Genomic DNA, 14,014 nt, shown 5'->3' with positions numbered 1-14,014 from the left:
GGTAGCTAGGGGTAACCTTGTTTTTCCCGAAGGGTATGACTATGCATTTTTGGCATTTAACTTTAGGCCGTGGCTCTGGCACCAGTTATCCGTTTCTGTGAGACCCTTCTGAAGGATATCTGTGTCAGATGTGTTTTCTACTATGGCGCCCAGTTTGCAGTCATCTGCAAACTTTGTCAGCCATAACCCTCCTGTGTTTGCTTGTACTGGAAAAGTAGATGCCAAACAAGAGTGGGCCCAGGACTGAGCCCTGTGGGACACCACTTGTGACAGGCTTTGAGTCTGACATGGCGCCAGCAACTCTGACCCTGTGGGTTCTGTCACTCAGCCAGTTTGCAACCCATCTTGTGATGTATGGGTTAACATTTAAGCCGATGAGTTTTTCAATGATACCCGAGTGGGGTATTGTATCGAAGGCCTTAGCCAGATCAAGGTAGGCTGTATGGACTGCCTTTCCCTCATCAATGGCTTTGGTGACTGTTTGAAAAAGTCAACCAAGTTTAAAAGGCATGATCTGCCTTTGACAAAGCCAAACTGGGTTGGATCCAAAGTCTGCAAATTCCCTATGTCTTTATTTATGAGGTCCATTATGATCCTCTCCATGGCTTTGCAGATAAGGCTTGTCAAGCTAATGGGCGGTAATTTCCAGGGTCGGTGGAGGCACCGCCTTTGTGAAGTGGGACCACAGTTGCAGTGCGCCACTCCTGGGTGCGTATCCAGAGGTAAGACTTTGGTTAAACAGCTGTCCTAGCTGTGGGTTTAATTCCTCATTGAGTGCATGGAGCACACAGCCGGGGACACCATCAGGTCCCATGGATGCTGTGTTTTTGCTTTGGAGAGAGCAGTTCTCACTTGGGCTGGAGATGTTTGGGGGCTGCAATCGTTTGGTATAGATATCTCTCCTTTTGGGGAGGGGAGAAGTTTGCACTGAACCTGTCAGCCAGTATGTTGGCAATGTCTGTAGGATCAGTAATCTTCACATCATTTTGAACTAGTTCTGAGCATATCTGGGAGTTTCCTCCTAGGTTTCTAACATAGCTAAAGAAGGCCTTATGATTGTCTTTTGAGTCTTTAGCTATTTTTCTCTCGAAATTTGCTTTGGATGATTTTATGAGAGCTCTTAGTTTTTACTTATAGTGATCAAGGGTGTCTTACCTTTTAAGGATTTTGCTCTATCTTGTAGTAGCTTCCTCCTTTTGTTGTAGAGTTTGTTTATGGCTGGGGTCCAGCAGACTGGACGCTTGCCTTTGGTACAAAGAGTCTTTGTTTTGCTTGGGATTGCCTTATCCATGCAGTCCTGCAGGTGCTGGTAGAAGGCATTTGTAAGTGATTCAGCGGCTTGAGTACTGTTTTCGCCCGGCTCGGGGCCTTAAAGGAGACCACACTAGTCTTTAGAAGTGTGAAGTCGGCTTTTGAGAAGTTCTTTACTGTGGTCTTTTATTTCAGGTGGGGTGGGATGAGGACCTCCAGCGAGATTAGTTTGTGATCTGATCTCACCAGTGAGGGGTATACTTCGGTGTTGAACATTGTGCTCCCATGTTCGTGATGATGAGATCAAGTATGTTATCTCCTCTTGTGGGGATGGTGACTAGTTGTTCCATGGCATTTGAGTTTATGAATTCCAGGAACTTTTGGGCTAGGGTGTTTGGGCTTGAGTAGTGTTCCCAGTCTATATTAGGGTAATTGAAGTCACCTAGTATGATGGTGTTTGGTGATACATTTATCCCTCTAGTGTTTTCAGGAAGGCCATGTGAGGTTCCTGAGTTTGTGAGGGTGGCCTGTAACATGCTACAATTTGCAGAGCAGTCTTGCCTATGGTTAATTGCACCTGGATGGTCTCCGATGCATCGTGCATTGCCACCAGTCTTGAGGTGTGGGTGTCCTTGATGAATATGGATACCCCCTTTCTTGGTATTGTCCGGATTTTGGGGCCGGAACGCATGATATGAGGTAAAACCTGATAGCTGGGGTGCTCTCAGGAGCCTTGAACCAGGTTTCTGTCACAGCACAGACATCGATGTTCTCCATACTGAGAAGGGCCTCGAGTGCGTGCATTTTGAGATTTAGACTTCTGGCATTGAGCAGCATTACCCTTAGTTTTTTCCCTTTTTTGTGTTCTAGGGTGGTAGGTTTAGAATTTGAGCCTTGCCTAAAAAAGGCACTATGGGGGTGGCAAGAGCCTTTGCCAATATCCGGAATCCCAGGGGTGACAGGTGCAAGCCGTCCCTTGCGAAGCAGCGTGGCTTGTCCAGCATGTCATCCCAGGCAGACAGATACTGGATCCCCTTTGAATGACACCAGTGTTTAAGCCAATTGTTAAAGCTGATCATCTTATCTCTGTATTGTGGCATCTGGGTTCTATCCCTACTATTTCTTTTATTTTATCATCAGATAAAAGTATATGCCAATTTTTCTTAATAATGTCGCATACACCATGTATATTACTACTATATGTGAATGTCATTCTATTAAATGCAAATTTATGGCCATGTTGCTCTTCTGATGAAATTGTCTTTAATGAAGATACAGATTTTCTATGTATATTACCCTGACTTAATTCACATACTATCAACCTCTCATTATAACCTCTATTTTTAAAAATATGTTCCATATTCATCAATTCTTCCTCAAAATCACTATCTTTAGTACAAAGCCTTGAGGCTCTACTTACCTGACCCCACCCAGAAGCCAATTTAAGGCTAAAAATTATTATGATAATAGCGACAACAATGATTTTGAATTTAATGATGAAGGGCAGATTACCCCTGACCCTTTAGTATTCCCCCCTCTGAGGAGGTCAGAGCGACTAAGGAACCAGAGAGGGGGTATGAATTATTACAACAACAATTACAGGGGGAGGGGGAGAATATATTAATGCATGTGTTTGATGAGTTTGATGTGTCATATGACCTTAATTTTGGAAACAGTTCAGTGCAAATTGTATGTAACAAAAGCAATGATTTTAAAATATAGAATTACAGTGATACTATACTTAACAACGATGTTGCAGATGTGTTTGACAAAGGTTTATCCTTTGTCCCAAGTAATAGAGCTTCCTTGGATGATATTTTAATTGATTTAAAGTTATACACAAGAAAATTGAATTTTCAATTTTGTTTCAAAGACAGTCCATTAGAAAGTAGTAATATACATTTTAATAAAAGGCCAAGTGTATTTAACCCCCCCCTTTGTCCTGTAATACAGACTTTTGAAAAATTATATGAATATGACATTAGGGAGATATTTAAACACACAAGGTATAATACACATGGTCACGATAAAACAAAAAACTTGAATATAAAGGAGAGAGAGTTAATAGATAAGTTGTGCAACAATTATGAATTAAGAATTTTGAAACCAGATAAGGGGGGTGGGTTGGTCATTATGAATAAGAACTCATATATTGACAAACTATTAGGTATTTTACACTCTGAGACATACTGTCAAATCAGTCTCAATGAGAAGAACATTTTATATAGAAAAGTAGATATATTACTGGAAGAACTTCTTATGAATAGACAAATATCCTTAGAGGAGTATTCATTTATGGATGTGAAACACCCGAAAATACCTACAATTTTTGGAAATCCAAAAATTCATAAAGATTTAGAAAATCCTCCATTTAGACCTATTGTCGATGCTAAAGCATCTAAGACATATTTTGTTGCCAAATTTATAGATACACAACTTAAAAATACTCTCTCAGATTGTAATTGGATTGTGAAAGACTCTTGGGACTTATTAAGAAAAATTAATAGGAAAGTGTATGATGAAACACTGATTTTTGTGACAATAGATGTGAAGGACTTGTTTTCAGTAATTCTACACAATATTGGCATTGAATGGTTTTATACATTTTTGTGCCGTCATACTAGGTTTTCATATGATTGTATCTTAACTATTAGAAGTTTGATGGAGTTAATTTTGGAAACCAATGTAATAGTATTTGAAGAACAGGTTTTCAAACAGTGTAAGGGAGTAGCTATGGGGGCCATATGTGCCCCTATTTTTGCTAACATTGTTTTGGCATTTTGGGAAGAGGAATATATATTTAAGAGTCCTTTTGTAAAATATTGGACCTATTATGGTCGTTACCTAGATGATATCATTATTCTATGGAATAATAGTGAAGATATGCTTAAACAATTTTTGGTGTTTATTGATGAAAGTACTGATTTTTTAGAATTTTCATATGTTACTTCATCTGACACAATACATTATTTAGATATTTCTATTAGTAAAAATAATTTGGATAAATGTTTTGAGACGACTATATATAGAAAACCTACCTACTCAAATACATTGCTGCATTTTGAAAGCTTTCACCCTTTACATCAAAAGAAGGCTTAAGGACAAGGGGTAAGACTAGCCAGGATGATTTCAAATAATTGTGAATGTTTAGACCAAATTAACATCCTTGCTGATATGTTAGTTAAGAGAGGTTACCCTTTGGGTTTTGTAGAAAATACACTACAGGAAGTAATCTTTAAGAGAAATAATGGTTACTTTTTTCCATTATTAGGTAAGGGTATTGCAATTGGTCAATCAAGTGTGGGGGGGTATAGTACCAAAAACATTCAACAAAGCTGGAATTTTTAGATATAATCAGAAATTTACAGAGGTTAGACATATTATACAACATAATTGGAATATATTTAATATGAATAAGGAATATATAGATGTAGTGGGTAAGGTGCCCAACATCGTGTATAAAAAAGATACAACCTTGAAAAATATGATAGAGGTCACATGATAGTTATTATGGAAAGAAAGGTATGTTAAAATGTGGTTTTTGTATGTCAACATATTATGGAGGGAACTGAGATTTACATTCCAAACTATGGGAAATATGTATATAAGAAAAAATATTCATGTAACAGTAAGACAGTTGTTTATTTAGCTAAGTGTTCCCAATGCCCTAGTTTTTATATAGGCAAGACGATCAATGCACTGAGAAGTAGAATATACCAACACTATTATGATATTAAGAAACAAGATATGAAAAATGTCCTGGCTTTACATATTGTAAACAATGTAGGACATGAGTTTAAGTTTTGTATTATAGAACAAATTTCTTTAGGTGAAAGGGGCGGACTCCTTAATGACTACCTGGAGGCTAAGGAACTTAGGTGGCAGTTAAGAACTAATGCTACACAAGAACCAGGTTTGAATAGTAACATATCTATTAGTTCTATATTAAGATTAAAAGCTGAAGGTTACTTACAATTATAAAAAACATATATCTAATTTCATCAATTTATTTATAATATACTGATTTTTGAAGTGGTATTTTTATATTAATGAATGTGTTGATTTGTTTTGTATTTATGTAAGTTAATTATGATGTCATTAATTGGTTAATTGATTTATGTATATAAGGAGGGTTAGCTATGATGTACTTCATTCTGATGAAGTTTTTATTAAAAACGAAAGCGCTAAAGTATACCTCGTGGACTGGTGTTTATTCCTTCTGGTGGTGTATATACATTTAATAATGTTATGAACTCCTATTATGATGTTGTTAAGTTCTAATGGACTAATTTTCAAGTAGGTATTATCTTCTATTAATAAATTATTTAATTTAAAATAATAATCATCCTTATTTAATATAACAACCGCTCCACCTTTATCTGCCTGTTTTATTATGATATTATCATTGTTCTGTAAATTTATTAATGCTTGTTTTTGTGTATTTGTTAAATTAATATATTTCTGATTTTTACCTTCTTCCAAATATTTATATAAATCAGCTTCACATACTTTAAGAAACATTTGCATGGTAGAATTGAGTGGTGGCATGAATGTACTAGGTTGTCTCAACATATGCTGTCTATTTTGTTGGTTAAATAAACTTTGCAACATTACTTTTCTACCATAAAACATCATATCCATGACTATTCCATTAAAACAGCTTTCTCTACTTGGTACGAAGGACATACCTTTGTTTAAAACAAATAATTCATCATCATTAAGAACATGGTTAGACAAATTATAAACAATATTATCACCAGTCAATTTGATGTCCTTCTCTTTTTTGCCTCTCTGCCTTCGCTGCTGGCTCTCTTCCATTCTCCTTTTTTCTTCATTGGAGCTGGCAGTTGGGCTAAAAAACACTCACCCTGCTGCACTGCTTCATTTGTCTTGGGCCTTGCACCCAAGTCCTTAGATTGGGTAACTACTGCATTTGGAACAGCAGTTACTAAAGAAACATTTGTTGTTTCTTCTGATTCAGAACGTTGTATAGTCCTCTCTCCCAGAGGTTCCGTAGTTAAATTTGAACTCACTATTTCCACCGGGTTACTTTGTTTAGACCTAACTAATTGTTCATTACTGTTGGTCAAATGAAAAGTCTCTTGCGCTCTTGGAGCGCTATTCAGCATGGTTCTACCTCGCATCACTTCCGCATATGACATGTTGGTCTCAGTTAAAGAGACATTGGAACGGATTTCTCCTCTTTCCTCTCTCGGCCATATGAAGATGTTACCGGTCGTGAAATCTTTATAGTCGCGCTGTAGCTTTTTTACTTTTGTTTGTTGTAACCTCTGGTCAGTCATTGAAAAAGCACAGTATAGCTCGTCTAGTTTTTTAGTGAATCTTTCTCCTTTAAATTCAGTCTCTAATTGCATTTGTAAAATACCCACTTCTGCTGTGAGTTTCTCTTCCTCTGGTGCAAAAAAATTGCAGAAGTAATTTCATATATGAAAAACCTGTATTTATGTTGATACACTGCCATTTGGCTAGTAACTCTGGATAGTGTTCACCTTGTGATGGCATACAAAACACCCTCATTCCTCTTGGTACTATGCCAAATTTTAAACAGGCTTCGAAATGATTTCTCTGCCATTGTAACTTTTTTAACTTATTAACTTTAAATGTAAAGGCTCTTATGATTTCTTCAAATTTTAAATCATTACTTGTACTCACTTGATGCAATGTACATCTCTCAGGTGCTACATGTAGTTCTAAATTCAGCAACGGATTTCCTTGATTAGTTAGGTCTCTCTTTATAGAAAAGGTTCTCATTCCCATGGAAATAGCAGGTGAAGCACCAGATTCTTCCCTTATAGCAGTTACTGAATGTTCCATTGTGTGTCAGTTCCCCAAATACAAAAGCAGCAGCAAAGAAAACAAATTGAGAAAACTGACTGAAGGTCCACAGAGTACAAAAAAATCTTTAGCGATCAAACCAATGTAGACCACCACAATCCTTCAATAAAACACTAATTTAATATGACAAGGCAAAATTCAACAAGCAGTTTTTAACACAGATAAGCGCTTTTGGGCGGGACTTGGAAGGAGTCAGATACCATAGAACCAATTCCCTGTCACCTGGCCAATATCCTTGCTCCACCAAAAGACTAACCCTTTTCGAGTAAGAGAATTCCTGTATATGCCATGGTTGTTGTGGCAGTCACAAAAAAGGAGCTAGCTGGACAGAGCTACTCTGTCTATCCTCCTAATAGAGAGTCTAGGCCATTGGTCAGATTTGGGAAGCATGTCTATGCATCAGTGAACTTTGCCTTACAGTTGCTTAATTATTTGGCACATTTCACTAGATTACTGAGGGACTTAAGGAACTCTCTAAGTCTACCCCTGCATCCCTGTCAGCAGAGGAACAAAATATTTTTTCCTCACAACTGGCCATCCTCCAGTCCATCTCCAATGCATCCATGAGGATAATCTCTCATGCAGCTGAGAGTTGCTTATGGGCTGCAGGTTCAGGCATAGCCATCAGAAGACATGCTTGGATGTGTTTGTGTGATTTTTGAGGAACCCCTCAAGTTTTCCTTCATCAATGCTTCCTTTGATGGATCTTCCTTATTTGGGCCCACCATTAAAGACACACTTTCCCAAAGTGAACAAGATGGAAAGACCTTATCTGCTATGGGAATCTGTTTTTCTACCTTGCAAATGTCCTTTTCCAGTGATCAACACAGTGGGAAAAGGATGTGGTTCTGAAAATCCCAAGGTCCTTTTCAGGATTCACAAGGGGAAATTGCTCCCAGAGGCAGAAGAGGAAATAATAATGGAAGACGCCACCCTCACAGCAGAGGGGATCCACAAAACCAAGAGTTCCAAGATTCCTATTTGGATAAGCCCTTTCTGAGATTCTGAAAGGTTGCCCAATTGCTCTTCTCTGCAGGCAGTTTGGGGGTGCTTGTCTTTGCACCCAGATGCCTGGACAGTTATCATAAAAGATTCTTGGGTGCAAAGGATCATATCCAGAGGTTATTTCGTTCCCTTTTTACACATTCCAGCAGTCCAACAAAAACATCTCCCTAATGTACCACCCAATCAGCAGGAGTTAGCAGCCCTAGAAATTCAAAAGCTGCCGGAAAAAATAGTCATCCAAGAGGTCCCACCAGACCAAAGAGAATCCAGAGTTTACTTAAGGTTCTTTTTAGTGCCAAAGAAAACAGAAGACCAGAGACCAGTTCTGGATCTCACTCATCTAAATCAGTTTGTAAAGATCTCCAAGTTCTGGATGGTCATGGTTCAGTCCATTCTCCATCTTCTACGGGAGGACAACTGGATGTGCTCCTTAGACCTACAAGATGCATACTATCACATCATAATGAACAGATCTTCTTGGAGGTACTTGTGCTTTCAGCTGGTGGCCAGTCATTACCAGTTTAGAGCCTTTCCCTTTTGTTTTACCACAGCCCCCAGTGTGTCACCAAGTGTATGGCAGTAGTAGCAGCTCATCACAGATTGCACGGATTCAGAGTCTTTCCTTATTTGGACAACTGGCTCCTTACTGCTCCAACCAGGAATCTACTTTGGATTAACTACTCCATCTGTGAAAGTCCCTGGGGATCATAGACAATTTCCCCAAGTTTCATCTTCAGCCAGTTCAAGTTTTGGACTTCATAGAAGCTCACCTGGGCATTATCAATCAGTTGGCCTTTCTAACACAAAACAGAATTCATAGTTTGACACTACATGTCAGTCAGATCTTATCACATCCTTCTCCAGCGAAACTGGTACTTCAGGCCTTAGCTTCTATGGCTGCAGAGATTAATCTACTACCCACAGCTCACTTTCACATGCAAATTCTCCATGGACTACGGCAGTACAGTAGTCAATTCTTCAACAACCATTGAATCATCCTGTGAAGCTTTTTCAGGTTTACAGAGACTTCCTACTTTATTCGATCCAGTCCGGCAACATTTGTCAAGGATGTCCTTTTATTCTTTCTCCCCAAAGGCCACAATGACCTCGGACACCTCCCAGTTGGGGTTGGGGGGGCATTTCTTGAGATGGACTGTTCAAGGCATGTGGTTCCCAGAACAGACCAATCTACATATAAATGTCTTGGAGATGAGAGTGGCCCTTTTAGCACTGCAGGCCTTTCAGAACTCTCTTCCCTCTAGAGACAATTGCTATCCAGACAGACAACCTGTCAGTAGTACAATACATCAACAAACAGGGGGAACCAGGTCCTAACCGCTTTGCTGAGAAGCAGTGATAGTCTGACAGTGAGTGATCACTTCCAACTGCTTTGTAGTAGCAAAGCACAAACCAGGGAAATCCAGTGTTCTAGCAGACAAGCTCAGAAGAGCTATTCTGATGCTTCACAAGTGGTCTCTAAATCATTCAGTTGTGGGAAAGCTCTTCCAGACCTTGCTGCAATTTCTTCACCTCGCCCCTTAGCAACAAGTGTAGTAGGTTTTTTGCAATAATTCTCCCTCAGGGAGAGTCAATGAGAGATGCTCTAGACCACGTTTGGCCGTCCGGTCCCCTGTACACTTACCCTTCCCTATCTCTAATCTCCACATTTCTTCAGAAAGCCCTCTGGTTGAAGAGTAAGGTAATCCTCATTGCCCCTTTCTGGCCTCAGCAAATCTGGTTTCCCTGCCTGTGGTCTCACCTTCTATGTTCTCCATGGACACTGGTCCCCAGTCCAGATCTGGTATCTCATCCCTCAGGGATGACTCACCTGGACATTCCAGGCCTCAAGTTGACCGCATGTTTTCTTCAATTCTGATGATGGCTAGAAAGTCCAGGCTTTCTTCTCTAATTCACCAGATATTAATATCTTCCCAGAAACCTGCAACCAGGGGGTCTATATCAGTTTGTCGCAATGCATTTGCAGCGAACATTGGATCGTTGACCCTCATTCAGTGAAAATAGTTTCAGATATTCACTGAATTTACAAAGAGCAAGCAAATACTTGCCCTACAGTACAATGGACCGGCAGCTACGCAAATCAAACCCACTCAAGTGGGGTACTTTGCCCTCCACACCCCCCAACTATATATACCAACTCTGAGATCACACTACAGTGGAGAAAAGGGCAAAGTTGAGCTATAGGGCAAGTACTTACTTGCCCTCGGTAAATTCAGTGAATTGCTGAAACGATTATCGCTGAATGAAGGTCAACGATCTGGTGTTTGCTGCATTTGCATTGCAATGAACTGATATAGATCCCAACCAGGAAAATATACAGGAGTAAGTGGAAAAGATTTTCCATCTGGGCACAACAGAGACAATTAGATCCCTTTACTGCTCCCATTCTCATTGCTTAGGATTTTCTGGCCTCAGTTTTTCAAAGAGGTGATAGTTTTTCCACTATCAAAGTTCAGCTAGCAGTCATCTTTAATTACCGCTCTCTGGAGATTATGCATCTCCTCTAGCTTCATCCAAACTATGTAAAGCATTCCTTAAAGGCACCTTTCTGCTTAGATCTTTCATTAAAGATCCTACTCCACCTTGGGATCTTAGAGTTGTTTTACAAAGCTTGGTTCAGCCTCCCTTTGATCCTTCAGCTAAATCTGACCTCAGATTTCTTTCTTGGAAAACAATCTTCCTTATTGCTATTACTTCCGCCAGGTGAGTTTCTGAACTCCAGGCACTTTCTTCAAAACCGCCATATTTTATTTTCCATAAAAATAGTTACTTTACATCCTAATCCATCTTTTCTACCAAAGATAGCGTCTGAAGTTAACATCATTAGGTCATAAAATTGCCAGTCTTCTTCCCAAAATTTTCCAATAAAGGAGAATACATGCTTCACCTTTTGGATTTACATCAACAGTTTTGTTTTTTCTCTGTAGAATGAAGGATTTTTGGAAAACTGACCAACTCTTTGTTTCCTTTGCCTGTCACAAATTGGGAAAACCTGTATCTAAGGTCATCCTAGCTAAATGAATATCAGCTTGTATTACTTACATTTGCTCTTTGAAAGGTTCACTTTTCACAAGACGTCCAAAGGCTCACTCTACTAGATCTATGGCCACATCTGCTGCTTTCTGGGCCAGAGCTTCCACTGATGCTATTTGTGCTGCAGCCACTTGAGCCAATGCTCACATTTTTATTGCTCATTACAAGTTGAGCAGCATCTCCAGAAAAGGACTGCTTTTTGTTCTGTAGTACTCCGGAATATCCTTCCATAAGGGCCACCCAGGGCAATCCTAGCTGAGGACTCTGTCTCATTCATTAAGGAATGAATGAAAATGGCAACATTAGATATAAAAGTTATGTACTCACCATGGCTATGCATCTGTGTTATCCATTTTCATTCTTCCTCAACTCCCCAACCCTCAAACTCCCTCATCTTTCCTTTGGGAGCAACCTGATAAAGTTTGTGTTTTGGAATTACTCTTCCTGTTTGAGCCCTTCTGCTGTTCTTTTTCTTGTTATAACCTATTTGCTTGAGTAGTTTACAGTGACAGCAAACTCAATCAGAAGTAATACAGTAGTAAAGGGCATTGTGGGTAAGGGAGCAGCTTGAGAGTGAGATCCAGAGTCAGGAAGAAAAGCGGCTGAGTTTGATCTGCAGTTGGATCCAATATCCATTCATTGAGGAAGAATGAAAATGGACAGCACAGATGCAGAGTTATGGCGAGTGAATAACTTTTATTTTTTACACTGTACAATATATTATTAAGTTTTCATGTTTTGATAGTCATGTGTTATAAGTCACATGACCTAGTGGGAAAAATATTTAAATGGAGTGTTTAGTACTTGACTTTGTAATGAGGAAGTTCTGTGATTTAAAGAATAAAAGAACTTAACACATTACTGTTACTTGCTGTTTTATATGGGTGTTTTGTTTTCAGTTTGAGTTGTTAAGTTACACCTGTGCCATTTTTATTTTGACGTACCTCCACAAAAGACCGGTTACTAGTGGGGTGCATCAGGGCTCAGAGCTGGGTCTACTCCTGTTTGGCATCTACTTCTCTGAGGTCAAGGCTAATGTAAAGGGCCTCTGGCTGACGGAGTCTTTAAGATGACTGCAAACAGGATACAGTCATTGCAACCCCCAAGACATATCAGCCTCGAAGAAAGCTTGACATACACTAATAAATGGTGCTAGACTCATGGTCTAAAACTCAAGACCATCACAGAATCTTTCAAAAAGACAGCCACCCCAGCAAACTGCTGCATTGACAGTACACCCCTAAGAGTAGACTCTGTAGTCAAGGATTTGGGAACACATATAGACATTGATTTGGCATTTGACTATCGTGTGTCTCCTGTATTGAGGAAATCATTCTATGTTGCACAACTTATAAACAAAGGTATGGAATCTAGATCAAACATGTCATTGTTCAGTTGTACTCAACTGGAGCGTCCACTGGAATTCCTCACAAAAAGAATATAAGGTGTGGAAAACAGGTCTTATGGGGACTGCTTTAAAGCCATGTCCTTATATTTGGTTTCCTACAGACTGCTGGCCTGGTCAACAAAGCATTCTATCATCTAGACATGCTGAACCTGCTGCACAGCCATAAAACAAATAGCATCAGGAATACCTGTTCCAGGGACCTAAACCTTGCCCGCAACATAAACAGGACATGCTGGAGTGAGACATAGGAGTCTCAGAGGATTCCCCTTCTATGAAACAAGCTTTCCATCCATGTGAAGCAAGTGTTCATCCCTGAAATTATTGAAGTGAAACTTGGATCACCAGACCAGGAACCATTAATATACCCCTGGTCTGCCATTTATGGTCTACCTGAAAATGCCGAAAGGCCACAACACTGACAAAGAGAGCACAGACACCGGAAGATTGACAACAGAGAAGACCGAAAGTTGAGAATCCCGATGCTGAGAACACCAACATGTTAAGGTAAGTGTGCGATAGGGATGGACGTTAGGGCCAGGGTGTGGGTAAGGTAGGTGTGTGATAGTGAGGACGTTAGGGTAGGGTTCAGGTCAGGTAAGTGTGCGATAGTGACGGACTTTAGGTTTAGGGGCGGGTTTAGTGAGTTAGGGTTAAGGTGCGGGTAAGGTAAGTGTGCGATAGTGACGGTCTTGAGGGTTAGGGTCGGATTAAGTGAGTTAGGGTTAGGGTGTAGGTAACGTAACTGTGCGATAGTGACAGACTTAAGGGTTAGGGCAGATTAAGTGAGTTAGGGTTAGGGTGCAGGTAAGGTAAGTGTGTGATAGTGACGGACCTTAGGGTTAGGGTTTGCGTTAAGGTTAGTGCATAGATAGTTGTGTATGTAAGGTTTAGTGTAGGTTTGTAAGGTTTTTGGTGTTCTTGTGTTGTGTGTGTGTTTTTTGGGAAAGGTATTTGTTTTGTTGATTGTCGGGATTGTGGTTTGTCGGGCATGTGTTTTTGAACTTTCAGTTTCTTTCAGTTTTGTCATGTTGGTTATTTCGTTGTCGGTGTTTTGTTGTGTCGGTGTTATCAGGTAGACCCTTATATATATATATATATATATATATATATATATATATATATATATATATATATATATATATATATATATTGGGTGTAATTCTAGTAGTCTAAACAAGTTATCTAACTGATATAATGATAGTCTTAAAGATTTACTAGTTATAACTCTAATAATAAGGAAAATGTATGATTTTTGATCACTGGTTTGATTTTTTTTTTTTAAGGATTTATCAGTAATATTGCAGTTTGCTTTATCACAGTGTGCTGGATCATATGAGCTGATGGTGCACTTTCAGTGTTTTCCCTTTCTTCTACTATAGTGCAACTGTGGAGTTGTTATATATAATTTATGGGCTATGGGGACATTGAGGTGTACGGGGGGGC

The 14,014-nt window shown here is 39.4% G+C and overlaps 1 protein-coding gene across 1 annotated transcript in view; it reads left to right on the top strand.

Moving 5' to 3' along the window:
* Positions 1-14,014, top strand: part of CCHR2.PART1H4orf45 (chromosome chr2.part1 C4orf45 homolog) — a 1,175,837-nt gene that overhangs the window by 966,724 nt on the left and 195,099 nt on the right. The gene's annotated exons all lie outside the window — the stretch shown is intronic.

The sequence above is a fragment of the Protopterus annectens genome, chromosome 2.part1 (assembly GCF_019279795.1).
Source record: "Protopterus annectens isolate FY-2018-M chromosome 2.part1, PAN1.0, whole genome shotgun sequence".
Lineage (NCBI taxonomy): Eukaryota > Metazoa > Chordata > Ceratodontiformes > Protopteridae > Protopterus > Protopterus annectens.
This window is presented reverse-complemented; position numbering and strand designations above follow the sequence as displayed.